Source organism: Peromyscus californicus, unplaced genomic scaffold (genome assembly GCF_007827085.1).
Source record: "Peromyscus californicus insignis strain IS unplaced genomic scaffold, ASM782708v3 Scaffold_17__1_contigs__length_78620276, whole genome shotgun sequence".
In the NCBI taxonomy this organism is placed as follows: Eukaryota; Metazoa; Chordata; class Mammalia; order Rodentia; family Cricetidae; genus Peromyscus; species Peromyscus californicus.
The window spans coordinates 71840627-71857381 of NW_026294469.1; the positions used below are offsets into that span (position 1 = coordinate 71840627).

The window sequence follows — 16755 nt, forward strand, 5'->3', positions numbered from 1 at the left end:
TTACCCCAAGGTATTTTATATCATTTGTGGCTATTGTAAAGGGTGGTGTATCTCTGATTTCTTTCTCAGTCTGTTCGTCATTTGTACATAGGAGTGCTACTGATTTTTTTGAGTTAATCTTGTATCCTGCTACATTGCTGAAGGTGTTTATAAGCTGTATGAGTTCCCTGGTCGAATCTTTGGGGTCACTTATGTATACTATCATGTCATCTGCAAATAGTGAAAGCTTGATTTCTTCCTTTCCAATTTGTATCCCCTTGATCTCCTTTTGTTGTCTTATTGCTCTGGCTAGAACTTCAAGTACTATATTGAATTGGTATGGGGAGAGCAGACAGCCTTGCCTTGTTCCTGATTTTAGTGGAATCGCTTTGAGTTTCTCTCCATTTACTTTGATGTTGGCTGTTGGCTTGCTGTAAATTGCCTTTATTGTGTTTAGGTATGTTCCCTGTATTCCTGATCTCTCCAAGACCTTTATCATGAAGGGGTGTTGGATTTTGTCAAAGGCCTTTTCAGCATCCAGTGAGATGATCATGTGGTTTTTCTTCTTTCAGTTTGTTTATATGGTGTATTACATTGACAGACTTTCATATGTTGAACTACCCTTGCATCCCTGGGATGAAGCCTACTTGATCATGGTGGATAATTGTTTTGATGTGTTCTTGGAGTCTGTTTGCCAATATTTTATTGAGTATTTTTGCATCAATGAGCTGAGTGCTAGGATCCAAACTCAGTTTCTCATGGTTGCTTCTTCCTGCTCCTGACTGTGACTGTGGCTGTGGCTGTGGCAGTGGCTGTGGTTGTGGCTGTGACTGTGACTGTGACTGTGATTGTGGCTGTGACTGTGGCTGTGGCTGTGACTGTGACTGTGGCTGTGGCTGTGGCTGTGACTGTGACTGTGGCAGTGGCAGTGGCTGTGGCTGTGGCTGTGACTGTGACTGTGACTGTGGCTGTGGCTGTGGCTGTGACTGTGACTGTGGCTGTGATTGTGACTGTGACTGTGGCTGTGGCTGTGGCTGTGACTGTGGCTGTGGCAGTGGCTGTGGCTGTGGCTGTGACTGTGGCTGTGGCTGTGGCTGTGACTGTGGCTGTGGCTGTGACTGTGGCTGTGGCTGTGGCTGTGACTGTGGCTGTGGCAGTGGCAGTGGCTGTGGCTGTGGCTGTGGCTGTGGCTGTGACTGTGGCTGTGGCTGTGACTGTGGCAGTGGCTGTGGCTGTGGCTGTGACTGTGGCTGTGGCTGTGACTGTGGCTGTGGCTGTGGCTGTGGCTGTGACTGTGGCTGTGACTGTGACTGTGACTGTGGCTGTGACTGTGACTGTGACTGTGGCTGTGGCTGTGGCCGTGACTGTGGCTGTGGCCGTGACTGTGGCAGTGGCAGTGGCTGTGACTGTGGCTGTGGCTGTGATTGTGACTGTGGCTGTGGCTGTGATTGTGGCTGTGACTGTGACTGTGACTGTGGCTGTGGCTGTGGCTATGACTGTGACTGTGGCTGTGACTGTGACTGTGGCTGTGACTGTGGCTGTGACTGTGGCTGTGACTGTGACTGTGGCTGTGATTGTGGCTGTGACTGTGGCTGTGGCTGTGGCTGTGACTGTGACTGTGGCTGTGACTGTGGCTGTGGCTGTGACAGTGGCTGTGGCTGTGGCTGTGGCTGTGACTGTGGCTGTGGCTGTGACTGTGGCTGTGGCTGTGGCTGTGGCTGTGATTGTGACTGTGGTTGTGGCTGTGACTGTGGCTGTGGCTGTGACTGTGACTGTGACTGTGGCTGTGGCTATGGATGTGGCTGTGGCTGTGGCTGTGGCTGTGACTAGCTCCCTTAAGTTCCTCCCAGCTTCAGTTCCCAATAATGAAGGACTACAACCTGAAATTGTGAGAGGAACCTTTGTCCCCTAAGTTGTTTTTGTCAGGATATTTATCACAGGAACATAAAGGAACACAGGGCAGGGAGTGTATGTATATATGTATGCGTGTGAGTATGGAGTGTGTGTGTGTGTGTGTGTGTGTGTGTGTGTGTGTGTGTGTATCTGTCATTGTCCACCTTATCTCTTGAGCTAGGACCTCTCACTGAATCCAGAGCAGGGCTGGCACCCAGCAAGTTCCAGTAACTCTTCCGTTTTCATGCCCACCACAGTCGGCACTTGGGTTACTAGTGAGTGTGCAAGACCAAGCCCAGCCTTTTTACTCAGGTGCCTGGATCCAAACTCAGTTTTTCCTGATTGTGAAGTGAGTGTTCTCGCCCACTAAGCAGCCTCTCCAGCCCTGACACTGGGTTTTGTTTTGCTCTCTTGGTGCTTCTGCCTCTGGGTCACTCTGAATCACCTCGGAGGAAAGTGTTCATATCATGATGGAAATAGTTTAGTGTATGAACAGGGGTCACGGTCACTGCAATGCTTCTGAGCACAGGCCAATTCCCTACAAACAAATGAAGCTGACGGGGAGCCCCAGGAACCCAGAGCACGGGGCTCAGCTGCTTCTCCTCTGCCCTTCCCTCTGCCACCTCAGAAGGGCCGCTGGTGACTAACTTTCAGGTAAGTTACAGCAGACCAGACTTTGTGAGTTCTGGCTTCTTGTTGACTAAAATCCACATAAAGACAGGACCAGCAGTCTGGATATGTGCTAGGCTATTCCTGGCCATCTGGACAGATGTGTGCTGGCTTCCATTCTGTACCAAGGTACCCTCTTGGATATAGAAAACTTCCAATGCAGTTTGAATCTTAAGGAAAATTCCCATTTCCGAGTTTACAGCATAAATCTACATTTGACTTTAAAATTTTCTGTTCTTAGTAAAACATTAAAAAAAAAAAGTAGACCAGAGTGGATAAAACATAGGCTAAAAATAAAAATTAAACAATGCACATTTGAAGCCTCTGAAAGTATTTTTCAGAATTTTCTACTTTCTTTTACTATGATTGCATGGAAGTCCCCACATGTATTCACAAATATGCTTTAATTTTACAGACCTAGAATTAAAAATAATTGCATTTCAAAATTTCTGATTAGTATGCCATATTACCTCAATTGCTTTAACTATGTTGACAATTTTACACATTTACATACACACACAGCTTTTAAATAAATATGCATATGTCAGATATAAGAATCTACTCATATTAATATCAGTATTTATCATATAGTACATGTATAATCACCAATATATACATATGAACACATTTCCATCATTCCATGTCAATTTCAAATTTTATAAAATATTACATGCTTGATGTGGCTTTTAATTATGTTCAGGTTTTTTTTATATATACCTGGAGATTGAACCCAGGGTCTTATAGATGCTATGGAAGTATTCCAACATGGATCTACATGCCCAACTTTTATTTGCCTTCTTATTTCGAGACAACATCTCTTTCAGTTGCCCACACTAGCCTTGAATTCACTCTGTGTCTTGGGCTGGACTCAAACTCATGACCTTCCTGCCTTGCTGGAATTACAGGCCTGTGTCTCCATGCCTGGCTTATTCTGGGCATTTGAAAATAGAGAAAGACACATAAATACTTTGTAATTTCTCATGTTGCCTAGAATAAAGACCACGAACCCTACGACTCTGAAGTAGCAGTGAGTCAATAAGTTCCTGAGATGCTTAGAAAGACTGTTGTGAATACCAGACATCTCATTTGCATGTGGCTGACATCTCCCACACACACTTGCCACCATCCTGCACTGTGTCCCTTGCAGTTTGTGTGTGTGTGTGTGTGTGAGTGTGTGTGTGTGTGTGTTTCTGAGGTTCCACCCCAGGGCCTTGCACTTTCTAGCCAAGTGTTCTGCCTCTGGGTACATGTCAACCTACCACTGTCTCCCTTGCTACCTTGAGTGTTTCCTCTGCCACCCTTTGCTTCATCTTTTACTGACAATACCTTTTCCTTACATCAGTGGTGACTCTCAAGGTCTCTGTCTTATGAATGTAGGGACTTGGGCTAGTGCCCTGATCCCAGGCCTCTCCCACAGGCCAGCACAGTTCTGGGGGCAGTCTCCGATCAACTCCTTCCACTCAAAGTTTGTTTCTCCTATTTTGCTAAACCTGTCCTTTGTGCTGTTTCATCCTGAGTTCCATGAGGACCTGAGAAACCATCCTGCCTGTATGATCAAGGAGTGCCTTCCCATCCAGTACCCAGAGGGTTGGAGGGAGGGATAGGCAAACTCCCTTCAGGAGGCCCAAATTCAGCCCACACATTTCCCATTGCTTTTTCTGCATGTCAACAACATGGGAATCAAACCTTCTAGAGCTCTGTGTCGCCCTGAGCTGAATGTATTTGTCACCTGATGGGGCCGTTGCTAACAGCTGGCCTGGAGAACTGTGCTGAAGCAGAATTCAAGAGAGCAAAGGAAAGCTTTCTTTAATCTTTTCCAAACCAGTCTGGAGTCTGTATCACTGAAAGATTATGAGAACATCCTGCCCTCTACCTAACACAGGCCAGATTACATTTACTAGATTATATTCATTATGTAATTGGCTCAACTGAGTTATTTACCCTGTTAAAAATCTCTGTGGGGATGGGTGACATTCTCATACAGTCCACATTCAACCCAGAGTGTAAGGTTTGGCCCTTCTCATGGCCGCTGAGCTTTCCAGCCGTGACTTCCATTTCCCCTTCCACTCTCCAGCCACCCCTGCCACACACAGTCTTCTCAAGGTGACTTCCATCCTTGCTCATGCTTGGTCCCTGTGGTATGTTTAATATATACCTGCAAATTTGTTGACATTCCTCCTTTCAAAAGGTAGAGCCTAATTCCCCTCTGGACTTGGCAAATCACTTCCAATGAATACAACGTGGGCTAAGTGATGCTACGTGACTCGCTGGCTGTGTCATGGAGGGGATGGCTGCTGCCTGCTTATTTCTCTTTGGCATCACTCACTGGGGAACCCAGCTGCTGTGTCTTCTAGTGGCTGTCCCTCATGAAGCACCCCAGGTCAGAATGCCCAGTCCTCCCATTCCTGACCTACAGAAAGATGAGAAGTCGTCTTACACCACCGAATTTTCCATGGCTTACTCTGCACCAATCAATAAACGATCCTCTTCACAAGGCCGCCACAACTCTCTCTTACCGTTTTTGTTCTTGACTGGCCTTTCTTTGAGTGGACCAACTTTGAAAACACTACTTCAATTCTTTGCCTCAATTATCCTTGAATGAGGATAATAGCTCTTATCTTTAAGACTAATAAAGAGATTGCAAATGAGCATGTTTGGTGCCAGCACTGTGACTCATGCGTGCAAACCCAGCATTCAGAAGGCAGAGGCAGGAGCATTGCTGAGGTCAAACCCAGCCTGGCTCCATAGTGACTTAAGGCCAACATGAGCTACAGAGGGAGACTCTGTTTCAAAAATCCAAACAAATTAATAAACAGCATACAAAGAAAATGGCAGTTCCTGGTGGGCCACAAGACCCAGCCAGTAGGGTGCTATTTTATTTGTGTTGAAATGTGATTTTATTTGTATGTTAATAAATAAGTTGCCTGGGGGTCAGAGCTAAGAGCAAGCCATTAAGCAGAAGTCTGGTAGTGGTAGCACACGCCCTTAATCTGATCACATGGCAGGCAGAATCTCTGTGTGTTCAAGGACACAGCCAAGCGGTGACCCGAACCTTTAATCTCAGTACAACCATAGAGACCTGGAGGACTGTATAGACAAGCAGTGATGAGGAAGTCATGTGGTTGGGTTTACAGCCAATGAGAAGGCACAACAGAAAAGCAATAAAAAGACAGGACACAGGAAGAAGGTCTTTCTCTCAGGGGAAGGATGGCAGCGAGTGGTAAGATAAGGTGGTCTTAGCTCTTGGCTACTGCTTGATCTCTGGGCTTTTAACTCTTTGTTTGGCTCTGTGTTTCTTATTTAATAAGACTGTTTAGAATTACACTACAAGCCAGTGTGGACGTGGGCCATGAGCTCATCATCACAGCCCCAGACCACCTCTTCTTAGGTGTGCAATAGTTATCTTCCTGCCCTTCGACTCCTCTGCCTCGCATTTTGCTTGTAGAAGGTGATAACTCATCTTGTAGAAGGTGACAACCAGTGTCACTCATCTTCCATCCACAGTGGAACTTGCTGTGTTGCATGCACCAACACCTTTTAGTAAGCAGGATTTCAAGTTAAGAGATTTCACATTGATCAGAAGGTGTCTGATGGATGAGGCGGGCTGCCTTGACTCCCCCAACCATAGTGCGTTCTTCCTGTTCCAGCTGCTGGGGGTAGGGGGTGTGGTGCTCCCAGGAACCGGCTCTGGAAACTGAGCCTCAGTGTGGACTGTGGATGGCTCCTTCCACTTGTAGATATGTGCACTGAAATACAATAGAGCACATTCAACAATTTTCAGAACTGCTCGGGACGTGCCAGCAGAGCGTCTCTCCGCACCAGATGCTTGGCTGTATTGTACTGGCATGCTCAGACACCGGCTTTTCAAGGTATGCGTTTTCCAAAGGCAAAAATCAACATTTGGACAGCAATTATTCAGAAGGAAATTTCATGTCCCTCCACTCGCTTTGCTGCCCATGAAGATTCTAGAGATGTTTCCTTGGATGACTTTGTACTGCGAAGGATGACCCCACACTGAGATTTAGTATGGGTTTGAAAAAATGGAAAACAAAGAAATAAGACTAAGACTTAGTGTGAAATCCATCCGAGGAAAGGAATCAAACTTCTAACACAGCTGCTGTTTGCCAAGCCTCAGCACAACTCTTGTGTGAAGACTTCACAGCATCAGGGTTTAGCAAGATGGTCCCCACTGGTGAGAGAAACTATCAGAAGAGACCTCTTCAGATGTGACTCTGCATGCATCCAAGCTGCACAAACTTTCCACATCACTCTCTGCCTGGATATCCAGTTGACATTTTGCATGAGAATCAAGTTAGTTCACCATGAATAATCACAGTGCCTTGATAATCTGCACAAAAGTTTTCCAGCAGAGACCTTTGATTTGTCTGTCTTCATCCACAAGGGAATTATAATCAGATTAGCTACTGCAAGCCATCCAACAAGGAGAGGAAAAACCCTTCATTCCCCCCCCCCCCAATCTGTGTCCCAGAGCTCAGTATGGTGGTGGAGGGCATTAGATTCTTCACAGACCACACTCTGGTCATTGGGAAAGACATCCCCAAGTGCTGTAGTTGGGATGGCAAATGTCCCCCACAGGCTCACATGTTTAAACTTTTAGTCTCCAGATGGTGGCACTGTTTTAGGAGGCACTTGAATCATTAGGCTGTGACCTGGTTAACTGAATGGTTGGGTGGAGGTGGGCCTTTCCCATGACATCTGCTTTGGGTTCTGCCTGGCGTACTCTGCTTCCTCATCTGCCAAGGGGTGAACAAGGTGCTCTACAAGCTTCCTCTGGCATGAACATGGTTCTGCTGTCACACCTTCCTCACCATGGTGGACCTCTCTGCTTCCTCATCTGCCAGGGGGTGAACAAGCTTCCTCTGGCATGAACATGGTTCTGCTCTCACACCTTCCCCACCCTGGTGGACCTCTCTGCTTCCTCATCTGCCAGGGGGTGAACAAGCTTCCTCTGGCATGAACATGGTTCTGCTCTCACACCTTCCCCACCCTGGTGGACCCAGATCCCCTGAAGCCATCTGTCAAAATAAACCATCTATTAAGTTGCTTGCATCAGATATCTTGGCATGGCAACAAGAAAAACAAACGTCACACCGTACCTGCAGGTGTAGCCTCTTGGCTTATGCTGCAGGTGGTCTGGCTGTTCATCTGTTCCAGAGGGAAGCAGGGCAGGCAGTGGCAGATTTCTCCACTCCTCCCAGTGAACACTGCTGTGTGCTGTACTGGTCTGGGTCGAGGCCTGACCCCTGTGCTCTGTAAACAACTACCAGGAAGAAAGTATGAAACTTCTAGAAGAGACAATTTCTTTAACAAGATTTTGACAAAAACAACAACAACAAACAAACACACAAACAGTTGAGGAAACAGAAGTGGTTCTTGGATTGTTTGGAAATTAAGAATTTGAAGTCATAGAAAACACAATGAAGAAAAGATACCTAACTGTTGTGACCATGTTCTTTCTGGTAAAGACAGGTCTTAGCTGTGAATTATTGTATTCTATTGAGTGTTTAGTGGGAAAACCCTTCATGGTAGGCTTAGCTTTGTTGTCTGATTCTCACTGGTGGGGGAGCATAGCATGCATTGGAGGGTTAATTGATGTGATTTTATTGGACAAAGCCACCTAACTCGGTGTGCTCATAAAATGGATATCTGTTTGACAGAGTTGTAAGTGATGTGTGAAATCTTGTTAACAAAAGTCTCTTACAGGGCCTTCAAATACACTTGTTCTCAGCTCTCTTCCATGTGATTCCAAAATTCTAAATCTGCAATTGTTTTCTGAGGCATTTTACTTAATGCAAACATTGAGTTAATGAATTGGATTAAGTTAATGAATAGGATTGAGCTAATGAATAGGATTGAGTAAATGAATGGCTGATGGACAAGACGAAGATATTGGATCGTAAATGCATGGCACAATCCTCTACCATATACACCTTGAAATGCATGTTAATGTACCTATAGAATCCCCTCCCATGAATATGTTTAAATAATAAGTATTCAGTATGTTCAATCCTCCACACCCCTTTCCCTTACTGATGGCATGCTGTAGTAGTTGTATGGAACAATTCATGGGCATGGACATGCCATTATTCTTACCTCTGAATTGTATTTTGATGACTTTAGTGTCTTTCTGACATCTACCTTCTGTTCCAGGGTTCAGCAGTGAGATATAGCTCATTCTTATACTCTTACATGTAGCCTAAAAAAGAAGGAAAGGAAAGAAAGAAATGAAAAAGAGCGATTGTAATCACCAACCTACAGGGTGTGGCATTCGAAGCCCAGGGGAACTCCCATTTCATGGCTCCAGGTGGTTGTGTGAACCTTTTCTGTCACAAAAGAGAGCAGAAACAAGGTGCAATGATAGCTCAAAGGCACAGAAGATAGGACCTGTGAAATCAATCATGGAAAATGAATTTACTCTTCAAATATTTTCTTGAATAGCTGAGAGAGCTCATTCACAAGTATGCAACTAGTGAGTGACTGTTTAAGGTTAAACTGTAAGTATCTATTTAAAATTAAAATGATTTTGTTAACTGAGAGTCTCTTTGCTCTGTTTGTACAGCCCTTCCTAAATCAGCATTATTAAAGTATTGCTATATTGGGCGGTGGTGGCGCACGCCTTTAATCCCAGCACTCGGGAGGCAGAGCCAGGTGGATCTCTGTGAGTTCGAGGCCAGCCTGGGCTACCAAGTGAGTTCCAGGAAAGGCGCAAAGCTACACAGAGAAACCCTGTCTCGAAAAACCAAAAAAAAAAGTATTGCTATATTAATTATTATATTAGTATTATTAATGATAACTAATGCATTACTTTATTAAAGTAAAAATGTGTCTGCCTAGAAACTTGAAAGCTAGAAGCCCACAGCTATGTAAACCAGTTGTGAATATAACACAGTTGATTCTTGCTGATCTAATTTATAATGATTTATTTAGGTTTCCTGTAACAGACTCAAATATCAAATGCCCAACAGAGATGAAGGTAGATATTTCACATGGATTTTCAAAAGTCAATAAATTACCTGCAATGTTTATCTCATCTTGGAAATGTGCTGGTCTTTAGAATGAAGGTTAATCATGGTTCTGGTTCTTATATGTTTTATTTAATTTCCCATCTGCACACTAACTGCTTCCAATCAGGGCATTGTGGATTGTCCTAAGCTTCATTGTATAGCAGTGGGAACTGGAACTAGCTTCATAGGTGGCTGCCACACACCTTTCTCCAACTTCAGGCCTGGGAATCATAGATACAGCTGAGAGGCAGTCCTTCTGATTGGAAGGCAGCCATACTTGGAGGAGGTAAATGCAGTTAAAAGCATAAGAGATGCTTTCTGGTCAACAAGGCAGGACCAGGCTATTTAAACTGAATCCCTACCTTGTATCCTCCATACCTGGGGTGCGGAGAGTTCACAGATACCCACATCACCTGTTACAACATCACTTTTAACTAGATACATCACCAGTTATAACATCACTCTTACCTAGACACATCACCTGTTATAACAACGTCGTTCTTACCTGGACACATCACCTGTTACAACATCACTTTTACCTAGACACATCACTTGTTATAACACCACTGTTACCTAGACACATCACCTGTTATAACATTGAGCTTACAGAGATGAAACTAGCCGGGTGGTGGTGACATAGATGAAACTAAGCCTGTGACGAACATGAATAGGAGTGTGTTCCTTGGAGTAAGCCATGTGACTGTCATTTGCTTGGGGAAGGATCCCACAGCCTGATATAGTTGCCAGCCTACTAAGCTTTTCTAAGCAGCCTGTCCATGGAGGTGTTTCCCTTCTCTGTGCTATCAAGAAGTAGTTTCTTCCAAATAACTTGTGAAAATCCAGGCAGACGTCACAGTAAGAGTGTCCTCCTCCCAATGTGACAGTGCCTGTTTAATCTAAGGTCACTCTTGCAGATATTTATACAAGAACCTTTGGGAATCCTAGATTTGATTTTCCTTTAAGCTAAAGAAAACTCACCTTTATTAGTATGAGAATAAATAGATTTTATCTATTTATTTAGAAGACCTATTCGCTAACCATATTGATACAGATCCCAAGATGGCAGAGATAAGCCCAATTTGTTATCCTTTAATAAAGTTTCATTTTTCCTTAATGTATATATTTTTTACCCATAATCCTCCACAAGCACCTGAAGTGGATACTGTGAAATGATTCAAGGATGGCCACAACCTACCTTCCACCTATCTCCACGAACACCAGTTACAAGCCAGTTAGCAGGGATTACAAATGACATGTGTGTTGAATGATTCATTTACAAGTTTCTGTCCATCTAGATTCACCAAGGTCATTGCCAATTTAAAATATTATATAATCTACAATAACTTAAATACGTGAATTTTGGCAATTTTGATCAAATAAGTCATTATAACCATAAAATATAATGATTCTCCATCACTACCTTAACCAAAACATGTTTGATGAATAGCTCCAGCCACTCATTTTGCTGAAGTTCGGCATTTTATGAGCCTTGAAACATTTATTATGGGTGATAGTTTTCATTTCTACCTAAGTCAAATTTTCATTTGACCTCTAGCAAAAACTAATCTCAAATATCTAAGGCAACCTCAGACACACAATAATTAACAAAAATGACTTCCAGGGCTAGCGGTGGGGTCTAAATTTCATAAAATGATTTCTGTGTGGATTTAAGCTGTATTATAACACATTTCCAAACAAGACAATTATTTACTGTATTAAAATGACCACAGCTACATTTTTGAAGACAAATAAAACAAAGAGCTTTTAATATCACTGTTCCCCGGCATTATAATTCACAGTTAAGCCCAACAGAATAGCAATTATTTATTTGGAATACCACACAGGTCCTTGCTTTGCTAGGATTTTAAAATTTAAATGCTTTTCCTCCTTGTATAGGCTCGCGTCCCTCAAGTAGTCATTTGAACACAGGATAATGAGGGTATCCTTCGCAAATCATAAATCAAATACCATGCTTTGATCCTCATCGCTACCGTGATAGCATTAACAGCAGTTTATTTGGAAGTATGCAGCACACTAAATTATATGGTTGCTCTTCTGTTTCCTAGTTTATGCTTTCCTCTTGGCTACATCTAGTAATTTTTTATTCAGATCACCATATACTCTATGCATTCCATATTTATAAAAATTCCTAAATACACGCTAGCTACATCTTTGCAATCGTGTGGTTCTTAATGATGCCCTGTTCTGAATTAGAATGAACGTAAGGCGATGTCAGGATGGTAATCTGTTGCCACGTTTGCACATGATAAGATGTCTTTTCACCCTTAATATCCAAGTTCTTTCTTTGTGGTTGTCAGCAATATGCACGCCATTGCTGCCCATGAATGGGCTGCTCCCATAATCAGGAAATGGGACGATTGCTTTCTAAGTTAATTAATGATAATGGCGTATTTATCTAGCATTTCCCTGATGTCCCCAGTGGAGGCTACTGGTTCATGGTACAGTATTTGTTGAACCTGGCCTCATGATAAATTGGGATTCTTTCTGCTCCCTTGTCCTCAAAGCTATTTGTTTTCTTTTAAAAGCTCCTTATAATGTTTCCTTAATGTGGATAGTAAAATAAAGAAACCTCTAGGTTCAAGTGTAAGTGTCAGCCTGGAATCCACTAATGTTGCTGATTGCTGAGGCAATCATGAACTTCTGACAAAAGGATGGGGGTAAACCTAGCTATAACAGAAAGCTAGCATACTATAGGCAGTCAACAGGAGTTTCTTCCAGGAAAAAAAAATGCATGAAATATGTGACACAAAGTGACAAGACATCTTTACGATGAGCATGGCACATCTTCTGAAGATGAATCTGACATGGTTCTGTGGAGAAGCATCAGCTGGAGAAATTTTAGACAGGTCCCTTTCAGGAACTCCCCCCAGCTTCACCCTCCTCTTGGTTCTTCTGAGAGATGGGGAACCTGAGCTGTACTATTCTCTACGCCAAAGGAGACAGCACAGACAACCGAAGGCTGCTTGAAAGGAAACCGAGCACCCTAGAGTGTTAAAGAAACACATTGACCATTTCTCTAGAAAGCGCCAGAAGTGGCATGAAAGTGCTAGATCTGGGCTCACTGTGCAAGACTAAAACTCAAGTTAAAACAAACACAAACAAAAAACAAACAGGCATGCCGGAGTGTACCTGTGATCTCAACTCTGGGGAGACAGGAGACAGAGACAGGAGGATGTCTAAGGCTTTACGACCAGCCAAACAAAATGAACTGGTGAGCTTGAGGTTCAGTGCTACATCCCGTCCTAAAAAATGAAGGTGGAGAACAATTGAAGAAAGACACCTGCAATTGACTTCTACAAGCATGTTCACACATGTTCACACACATGAATATGTGTATATACATACAATAACACACACACACACACATACACAAACATGCTCAATGCATGTGGGGAAAATTGTTAGATCATGGGAGAGAAGATTGCTGTCTTTTTATGCTTCCCACATCACTAAGCTTAACCTAACTCTGTGTACCTAGTGTGCATCATCAAATGTGCTGGTTAAACAGAGTGGTTTACAAAGGTGTTTGGGGGGGCATGGAGGCCAGAGCTCTGCTCTTCTCAGAGGCCTGGCTCCGCAGTGTTGGATCTGTTTTCTTAGCTCCTTCCGTGTGCATCTCTTCAGAAAGCACAGTTTTATCAGTCCTCTCTGGAAGATCAGAGCAGATGTCAGGCTTGCTGGTTCCGTTCCTGGCTTGCAACACCTGGCACAGAAGCTCTCCCGGGCTCCAGCTTTCCTTCAGAATATGAGCGTCTGTCCCAGATCTGAGTGTAGCTCTTCAGCCATCACCCTCACGTTTCATCCTGTGTTTGAATCAGTCCAATCTCTGACCTTTTCAACATTGCCTTTGGCCCCAACATGCTAGGATGATGATACATCAGCTCAGACATACGTCTCCTTACCTCCTCTCAAGTCCCCCTGGCAGGCAGAATTTCTCACTTCTTTTACAATGTCAAATTCCTCACTTGTGGATTTGTTTAACTTTCTGAAAATTATATTCTTTTCACCAAATAACGACCTTGAATTTGTTCACCAACTTGAGCCTCCAGGCATCACTTTTCTTCCAGACACTGGCAGGAAGGTGACTGTGTTCTTTATTACGCTGGGGCTGATGCTTCACAGCTGAAGTTTATCAGGCGTACACTAAGCTGCCTCTTAAGGTTAATGTACGGGTAGTGTCTATTCTTGAAGAAGTCCCATTAGAAGTAGGCATGCATGAAAGAAAGTGGTTTGCTCAAGCTGCCTGTCCTTTAACAACAAAAAACAAATGACCAGTCCGGTTGGCCCAGTGAAGGCTTCTAGTCAACATCACCTCTGTGTTGAAACTCAGGTGCTAGTCTTTCCTTCTCCACAGTGAGGATTCAGGGTACTGTGTACATTTTAGTGACATTTAAACACTGTAGGGAATCAGTCTTGAAAAAAAGTTGGTGTGATAACAGTTTTAATTTTTACCTTGACACAGTCTAGGATCAACTGCGAAGAGAGTCACAGTAAGAGATTATTTATATCAGGTAGGACTGTGGGCATGTCTTGAGGGGTTGTCTTAACCGCCTTAGCTGAGGTGAGAGAACCTTGACTGAAGATGGACAGTGCAGTTCCCTGTTTGTCTGGAAAAGTGGGCTGGGTGGAGGCACTCATGCATTCATTTCTCTCTGCTTGAGACTGTGGCTGTAATGGGGCTAGCTGCTTCAAGTTCCCACCAACCTTGACTTCCTCATAGTAACACACCATCACCTAGAATGGTGAGCGAGAGTCAGTCCTCTCGCCCCTAAGCTGGCACTTGTCAGGGCATTTTCTCACAGCGACAGAAACAAAACTAGAACAACACGCTAAGTACTTTGAAAGAAGAAGATCCTAGTGCCCACTTTGTCCAAGGTAAACCATTACCCACTACAGATCTCCAATGTCAGCAAGTGATAGTGAATTCACTTGTCACTGAAGTCAGACGGTTACCAATTAAATACCAGACAGGGGAGAAGAAGCTACACATTGACTGATTACTCCTGAGAAATGTACACTTGAGTATTTAAAATATATTATTTTATGAATAAGTAACAAAACTTTAAATGACCAGAAAAGTGATGTTCAATGATTTATAGGATGTGATGGCTAGTCTTGGTTGTCAACACCTGGGGAAAAGAATCTTACTTGAAGAATTGCCTCCATCGAATTGGCCTGTGGGTGTGTTTGCCTGGGACTTCTCTTGATTAGTAAATGATGTGGGAGGTCCCAGTCCACTGTGGGCAGCATCATGCCTAGGCAGGTATATAAAAAGTAGCTGAACATGAGCCTGGGAACAAACCTGTAAGCAGTGGTCCTCCATTGTCTCTGCTCTAAGCTCCTGCCTTGGCTTCCCTTGATGATGGACTGTACCCTGGAAGATGAAGTAAAGCCTTTCCTCCCCAAGTTGCTTTTAGTCAGTCTTTTAATTAGAGCGATAGGAAGCACAGCAGGATGCAGGGTGATTGACTTGAGGAAGTTTCTGTGGATTAACAAGTCCAATCTTCTGGGGGTGGGGAGTGCTGTCATTCAGTGGCTCACCTAAGTTATACTCCAATAAGATAAGAAACATCTTACTAAGGTGAAGAGTCTTCTGTAGCTCTTTTGTAGCATAGGTATTAACCACAAAGCTACATCTTAATTGAGTGTAGCAGTGATGTTTAGGAGTTCACAGCTCAGTACACTTGTATAGACACAATCAGGATCAAGAGCCGTGATGTATGATTACTCAACTGAACTGGCACTTTGTATGGACTAGCTATATGACAACCTCTACTAAACATTTGGCATTTACAGAACAGTACAGTCCAATATTCACCCCAGGAATTCCCAACTTAGTTGGAGAGACCAGCATGCTGAAAACAGCTATGAGTCATTTTACCACTGTGTTAAAGCAGCAGTGTTAGGGGTAGGCTCAAGGAATCAGATTGTAGAGGAATGGATTTTAGAGAACGCTATCAGACCATGACAGAGAAAAGCACTTTCTGAAGAGAAGACCCATGGGAAGACTGTGAATTATGATAAAATTAAACAGAAGCAGTGGAGGAATGCATTGTAGACAGACTTTCTTTTCTGCCACCAGCCCCAAATAATGATGGGGAGACTTCTTATTAATTATGAAAGTTTGGTCTTTAGCTTAGCCTTGTCTCAACCAGCTTTTATAACTTAAATTAACCCATTTATATTAATCTATGTTCTGCCATGTGTCATTACCTCTTTTTCATTTTGCATCTCCTGTTTCCTCTCTGTCTGGTTGGTGACTCCGCATTCTTCTTCCCAGAGTTCTCTCTGCCTAGAAATCCCACCTATACCTCCTACCTAGCTATTGGCCATTCAGCTTTTTATTACACCAATCACAACAATACATTTTCACACAGTGTACAAATATCCCACAACATTGCATGTCTGTGTGTCTGTGACTCTGTGAATTCACAAACTCTACTAGTTTGGAATTGAGCAAAACACAGAAGTAAATACAGTGCTTTCTGGGTGATGTCTAAGTAGGTTTCTTCTTTTAAGAAACATTTAAAATTTTTCTTTTATTTTAAAAACGTGTCAGTGTTGTGGAATATAAGTTGAAGATGTGTTACATCTGTTTATGCTGTGGAACATTTGTTTAATGATGCAAAGATATGTTGCATTCTTTTATGTTGAATTTGTTTAACTCTGTGAAGCTGTGTTACTTTGCCTGTCTGAAACACCTGATTGGCCTAATAAAGAGATAAGTGGCCAATTGCTAGGCAGGAGAAAGGATAAGCAGGGCTGGAAGGCAGAGAGAATAAATAGGAAGAGAAATTTGAGAAGAGAAGAGTGAGAAAAGGAGGAGAGGAGGATGCCAGGGGCCAGCCACCCAGCCACCCAGCCACCCAGCCAGACACGGAATAAGAAGGAAAGAAAGATATCCAGACATAGAGAAAGGTAAAATCCCAGAGGCAAAAGGAGGATGGGATAATTTAAGAAAAGCTGGCTAGAAACAAGCCAAGCTAAGGCCAGGCATTCATAAGAAAAAATCAAGTCTCCATGTGATTATTTTGAAGCTGGGTGGTGGGCCCCCAAAGAGCAAAGAGCAAGAGGAAAAAAAGCCAACAACATATCTGTGTATCTCTCTCTCTCTCTCTGTGTCTCTGTCTCTGTCTCTCTCTCTGTGCATGTGTGTGTCTGTGTATGA

General features: G+C 43.3%; 1 long non-coding RNA gene across 3 annotated transcripts in view; it reads right to left on the reverse strand.

Annotated features, from left to right (window-relative positions):
- Nucleotides 1-2925: 2925 nt before the first annotated feature.
- LOC128113031 (uncharacterized) overlaps nt 2926-16755 on the reverse strand; it is a 28832-nt gene continuing 15002 nt past the window's right edge. The window contains exons 2-4 of one of the 3 annotated variants that reach the window (XR_008219315.1): nt 8656-8758; nt 7659-7822; nt 2926-7295 (exon numbers count right to left, since the gene is read on the reverse strand). This is a non-coding gene — a long non-coding RNA (uncharacterized LOC128113031). Of the gene's footprint in view, nt 7578-7658; nt 7823-8655; nt 8759-16755 lie in introns of all 3 variants that reach the window. The other 2 variants (XR_008219313.1, XR_008219314.1) reach the window with 2 other exon arrangements.